Source organism: Anolis sagrei, chromosome 2, assembly GCF_037176765.1.
Source record: "Anolis sagrei isolate rAnoSag1 chromosome 2, rAnoSag1.mat, whole genome shotgun sequence".
NCBI classification, from domain to species: domain Eukaryota; kingdom Metazoa; phylum Chordata; class Lepidosauria; order Squamata; family Dactyloidae; genus Anolis; species Anolis sagrei.
The window spans coordinates 87,934,519-87,941,831 of record NC_090022.1 but is presented as its reverse complement, the minus strand read 5'-3'; positions in this window follow the sequence as shown (position 1 = coordinate 87,941,831).

Here is a 7,313-nt window from a genome sequence, read left to right as displayed (position 1 = left end):
TCCAATGGTATCGTTAAGCTATATCTCTGATCTCTGCAACCACGAACCAGTCATGAATGAAATTCTTACTACTTGAAAGGGTGGAGCATAGTGTTTCAAATTATTACTGCTAGATGCCTCTCCCAGTATACAAACAGTCCCTCAGTCATTTGCAAGATGGAAACCTCTCAACATAAAGCATAATGAAAAGTCTTCCATTTCCAGAGTTACCTTTTTAGATTTGTTTCTGACTCTTTTTTAGTAAAACTTTGTAACTTGATAACTCATTAAAGTATTTGTAACTTCTTGTGTAATTGTAGCACATTGTCATCATGAAATTTACTGCTTTGATGTTGGGTCCATCTTGTTGAAACATCCTCTATGATTCTGCTTGCTTCAAATGTTTCTCTCTCTTTGTAACCAATGCCTGGCAGCAAACCAATTAAAACATTTAAAGTAAGCACCTGAAAGTGTTACCTCTCATACCTTTCCCATTAGCCTAACCATGGATATAATCATTGCTCATTTAGGTGTTGCTTGCGCTTCTGCTGGATGTTGCTCCATCAAAGCTAAAACACCACCTTGTGTACTTTTCCTGTTGGCCTGGTGATGGGTACAAACTGGATATATCTCAATCACAAGAAATCTTGTCATAGTATCTTCAAACAATAGAAAGAAGGGGCAAAAATCAATCCAGTGTCTATTCATTATCTCATAGCCAGCGGTGATATGTTATATAAGATAGGGCTGGTTCACATGCAGCATCAAACTATGATCTCATGCCATGTGAGCCCTTTGTTTGTAATTCACTCTCTGCTTCCCCTTACAATTCATAACCTTTTCCTGCATTTACTATTAAACACTGAACTATGCTTTGGGACTGCATCAAATGCCATAGAATCATAGAATCAAAGAGTTGGAAGAGACCTTATGGGCCATCCAGTCCAACCCCCTGCCAAGAAGCAGGAATATTGCATTCAAATCACCCCTGACAGATGGCCATCCAGCCTCTGTTTAAAAGCTTCCAAAGAAGGAGCCATGATTGTAAATCAGGACATGATCCTCCTATATATAAGCTCTTTCATTAGATCTAATGCTGTCTTTCCTCTCACTTAACAATTTTGAATGGAGAAAACAGAAGATAATTTGCAAATGGCAGGGAAGGAGAAAAGAGGTAAAGTTCAACTTCTTTACAGCCTTCCATTGGTACAAAATAAGATTAAATTCCAGTTTGCAAGAAGAAACAGGAAGTAATTGCACAGAACATGCACACTATGGGATCTTCAAGACAGGCCTTATATCCCAGGTTTTCTGTTTATCCCAGATTATCTGGCAGTGTGGACTCATATAATCCAATTTAAAGCAGAAAATCTGGGATCAGATTCTGGGATACAGGACCTGTTCGGAAGGGCCTTATAAGCATAGGACTCCAAACAATCCTTCTGTTTAAGTGAGTTTCAACTGATCTTTTATTATAGAAGGTCTGAATTTTGCTGTCAGTTGAAACTAGAGCGAACCCTCTGAATCAATAGGATTAACCTATGTATTGACTTGCTATCCAACAAAATGTTTATACAGGAATTTTAACCAATGCACACTGGATATCTTAGCTTTGTTTCATCACTCTGCTTCACTGCTCACCTCAAAACCTGTGCCTGATAGCAGTTTTTGCTCCTCATCCTGATGGCAAATGATACCAAACACTCACTTCTGAAACAATCTTACAACTACAACAGACAAGAGTTCTTTCTCTCACCCTGGACATTCCACAGATATATAAACCCCATTTGCTTAGTTTCTAACAGACCTTAAAACCTCTGAGGATGTCTGCCATAGATGTGGGTGAAGCATCATGAGATAATGCTTCTGGAACATGGCCATACAGCCCGGAAAACTCAGCAACCCAGAGATTCCAGCCATGAAAGCCTCGAACACTGTTCAAAATGACAGTTGTACCAATCTGAAACCTACTGAAATGTTTTTATGTTATCTGATCTTCTGTTTCTGGAGTGATTTAATAGAATCTAAACTAGATAATTAGATTAATCTCATATTTGGCCTTTATAATGTTATGAGTAACTTATATTACAAATTTACTAAAAGCAAATATGACTTTTCTTTTGATGAAATCAATTACTAAGTCAACTTGTGTTTATAATTTTCACTTCAATTGATGTTTGCCATTATGTGCAAATCATTGCTTACATTTTAAACAATATATACACAATTTAGTATAAAGTAAGTATTACAGAATTAGGGAAGGGTCAGTCTAGGTTGTTAGCTTTTACAGAGGGAAGTTTTTTTTTTCATAAGCATATTTCTATTATTGTGCATATCAATATGAATAATACATATAGCTAATATTTAATTTGCATGTCAGCTGAAACTGAAATATTAATATCCCATCTATCACATAAATAATGGATTTTTATGGAAATGATACTATTGTGTGGTATGCCAATTACCTTCTCTTTCAGTATGCCAGTACATAAATACCTTTTAGTTTTTAAGTGGAAGTAATAATTGCATGAACAAAATGCTCATTTCATGAACTGAAACCATTTAGTCCAGTGGTTCTCAACCTGGAATACAACTCCCTGAAATCCCAGCCAGTTTACCAGCTGTTAGGATTTCTGTAAGTTGTAGGCCAAAACATCTGGGGACCCACACGTTGAGAACCACTAATTTAGTCTATTGGCTCTTTTCTATTCATTAACAGAATGAAATTTCTAACAATTTTTGAAATAAAATTGACATTTCTCCTCCTAATGCAGCATTCAGCATATGACAAAACCTCCTTCCATTTCATTGAAAAAAGTGGAGATTGAAATCTTTGCAAATTTCATTATTGTAGGAAAAATGAATTATTTAAACTTTTGTCTCCTGTAAAAAAGTATTCAAATATTTGCTTCCATTTTGAAGTTTATAGCCATTTCTGTTCATAAAACAAGTTCCCTGTACATAAAACATTTTTCTGCACAGAAATCTTACTTTCTGCATTTCTAGATAGAAAACAATTTCCTACAGTGAAACCATTCCAGTCATTTTGTACACAAAGTAAGTTCCAAATTGCAAATATTCTCACCTGAGACTTTGCTCACCATGATTTCTAGATATTTTACCATTCCTCTTTTCAACCCTTTCAAACACTTCCAAATAATCTTTTCATCTCTAAGAAAAAAGATATGTTTCCACTGAATGGATCTTTCCAATATTTAAATATGTAGATGTGGCTAGTTATGCAAACTAGATAAACTAATTATTTTCTTTCATGAAATGAGCAAGTTTTACAAGTAACAACTAATTCTACTTAAAGGTGCGTGCATGCACACACATACAGAGTCAGTCCTTCTGTCTTCAGTACAAACTACTTGTTCATTACAGTTCAAGAAAGAAGAACCATACACACAGCGGACTTTCTTCTTGAAATTACCAAGCATCAACTGTACAGAGCCCATCTTGGACTAAATCTCCCACGATTCCCTATTTAGCATGGCCAAAATGTTAGACATAAAACTGTTATGTAATGGAGCACCATCTATATTGACAAAGGTTGTTTGGCAGCACATTCCCTTTTAGTTACAGAAGTTAACACATTCTATATTTTGATTAATGAGGTGGCAGCAGTCATCAAATTTGTGATATCTTTTTCATTACTTATTTAAAGCAGGAATAACAGCAACATATCCTGGCCTTTGGTTAAAATATAAACTCCTGAGCTTTTTGTATTGTTATGAAAATGTGTGTAGCTGATTTTGAGTATAAATATTATATACACATTTTATGTAAGTGCTTAGAAGAATTAAAGTACTAAAATTGTGAAACTACCAAAAATATCTGAGATAGTCAAACTGAAATAGTCAAACTGGCTGTCGGGGTTTTTAAAAAAGGGTTTCAGGGGCATTTACGATTGTGCCAATAGAACATAAACGTGCATAGGAAGCAGTCCAATTTACAGCATTGCAACTAACCCAACAGGATGCCCATCTAGGCTTAAAAAGAAGGAACTGGATGGATAATCCCTTTGTTATTTGCTACGAATCATAACTTATTTCAGGGTAGTTCTGGATTAAGCAGGACCTTTATATTCATGAACTGAGATTTGGACCAAATGTCAATATATACAAAGCAGAGAGCATTCCTTTCGCTCTCTTTCTCTGGAGATCCAGCTGAATGGTTTAGATCCCCCGCTCAAATATATGCACTTATTACAAAATGTATGTTAATTTTGTTCTGAAAGGATTTGTATAATATATTCAAACTATTTCTGGAGAATGTATGTGCATTGTTCATTGCACTCAGTTTATTCAGAAGCAGTCGCCCAAAAGCTAATAATGGATTTGGATTTGGAAATTAGCAGCAGTTACCAGTTAGCTGAGGTCAGACTCAGCATGATTTAAAGTGGATTTGACTCCTTAGCTATGCCTTTATTATATGCTGGAATAAATTCCTTTACCTGCTGCTGTAGGATATTTTAGAGCATCTCTAAGTAGCACATGAAACATGGCAAATGTTTTGGCACCTTCAATTTTCCAACTCACTAATTCAGTAAAGCATTGCACGCACTGGACTTGCGGGTACAAAAAAGAGTTACAACTCTTCCATTACATGACAGCTGGTGCCAGGTGGCATGGCTGCCGCATTAATGTTGCCAAATGCCAATTTTGTCACAGTAACAACAGAGAGTTTCCTGACTGTTGCATTTCCTTGCTTTAGTCATGCTAGATCTTTATTGTTCCTGACTGATGGCTGTCAAACATGAGAACAGACGTAGCAGAGAGAGTCTTCTCATCCTTTAACCAACAAGACTAAAATAGTCCCCTAAAATAAATTATGCATTAAAACCTTGGTTGTTATATAATAAATATGGTTGATAAATACAGTGTGTGTTTTCCTAACGAATATGTTTTTTTTCCCAATTTTGGGGAAAATTACAAATAACTATTTTATTTATATCCTGACTATGTCCCAGAATGGGAAGCAAGATGGTTAAACAGCGCTTTTTCAGTACAGATTGAGTATCCCTTATCTGAAATGCTCTGCATTTTGGACCCTTCCCCCCATATTTTGAAGAATATTTAGATATCTTGGAGATGGGACTCAAGTGTAAACACAAAAATTATATATATGTGTCTCATGTACACCTTATTCACATAGCATGAAGGTAATGTTTTAGAACATTTTAAATAATTTTTATATGAAACAAAGTTTGTGTACACTGAACCATCAGAAAGCAAAGAGGTGGTTTCACTCTGGAAAATATGGTTTGAACCCCCATTCATCCTTGGAAAACCACTGATGACCTGGGTTGTTGTCCATGTTCTAGAGGCATTCTCTCCTGACGTTTCGCCTGCATCTATGGCAAGCATCCTCAGAGGTAGTGAGATCTGTTGGAACTAGGAAATATATCCTAGTTCCAACAGAGCTCACTACCTCTGAGAATGCTTGTCATAGATGCAGGCGAAACATCGGGAGATAATGCCTTTAGAACATGGCCATATAGCCCGAAAAAACCTACAACAACCCAGTGATTCCGGCCATGAAAGCCTTCGACAATACATTGATGACCTGTTACTTGTTTTTTGTAACGGGGAAGTAATACACTCCTTGGACTTGCTGCACCTGCTCATGATTGTTTAACTCTCCACAACAGATGTCATAAAATAGGAAGAATGTGTGCAGCCTAGATATAAAAACACATACTATGGATCAGAACAGAAATCCTTCTTTAAAACACTGTCACACAGACAATGAGCTAAAGCCAACATTCTGCTGGTGGAACATTCATCTTTTTCTCCTTTTCTCAGCATTCCCTGAAAACCAGTTCTGGGAAGTTTTCCCATCCTCCTGAGCTGGTTTTGGGACACACAGAAAAGAGAGATCCCTGCAACTGGGAGAACTCTCAGTTCCACCAAAGAACCTTCTATGGATATCTCCTGTAGACCACTTTATTTGTTTTTTACATAAAGAAAGCTCAACATTCATCCACTTCCATGCAGTGTGACATCAGCTGTTATAGTCATCAATGGGCAATTTAAACTATATCCATGTTTAAGGGAACGGCCCCTGCAATAATATCACAAATGGCTCTGATCACTGTTCATAAGTAGATTTATAATTGCTCTCTACTTTATGGAATAGATGGAGTCTGCAAAGAAATCGTTTTGGGAATGGTTTTATATGGAAGCTTGTAAAGTTAAAAGCAATCTCTTGACACCAGCACATATTGAAATGGTAATAGCAAACTCCCTATGAATAGATTTAAATAAATACTGTCTCAATTTATACTCTCATTTCTTTTGAGGCTGATGCCTGGTTTTCATAATTCCATAAAACTTAGTAGGGTAGTCTCAAGTGTTTTCTTTTCAGAAGAAAAACACACGATATTCAATTTCTCACTATCCTGTAATGTCAAAGCAAACTATTTCTGCACTCATTTTGTAACCTTATACCCATGCCATTCACTGCAATGTACTACAATCAGCTGCAAGCTTTATTTCATAGCATAATGTAATAGGGGGAAGGAACATCTTTTGCAGGCCACCTACTAAATCTTTTGGCTCAATATATAAAAAATCTGTCCAAGGTCTGTTTGAAAACTTTCTGCCCCAAAAGATATGCCCTTCCATTTATGAAGTATTCTTTTAAGATGTTTCTCCTAACGTTCTGCCAAAACCTATCTACTGTAACTTATACTCTTTACATCTAGTCCTACGGCAGCAAAGAACATATCTACACCATCTTAATATGACAGTCCTTCAGGAATTTGAAGGGCTCTGTCATGTACCTGCTCAACCTTCTTTTCTGCCAGCTAAATATGCCCAGTTCTGTGTTGTAGGTTTTTCGGGCTGTATGGCCGTGTTCTAGAAGCATTCTCTCCTGACATTTCACCTGCATCTGTGGCAGGCATCCTCAGAGGTTTGGTCGCGTCAGGAGTGACTTGAGAAACTGCAAGTTGCTTCTGGTGTGAGAGAATTGGCCATCTGCAAGGACAATGCCCAGGAGACACCCAGATGTTTTGACGTTTTATCATCCTTGTGGGAGGCTTCTCTCGTGTCCCCGGATGAGGAGCTGGAGCTGATAGAGGGAGCTCATCCACGCTCTCCCCGGATTCGAACCTATGACCTGTTGGTCTTCAGTCTTGCCAGCACAGGGGTTTAACCCACTGCACCACCGGGGGCTCCATCCTCTGAGGATGCCTGCCACATATGCAGGTGAAACATCAGGAAAGAATGCTTCTAGAACATGGCCATACAGCCTGAAAAACCTACAACAGCCCAGTGATTCCGGCCATGAAAGCCTTCGACAATACAATGCCCAGTTATTTCAAGCAT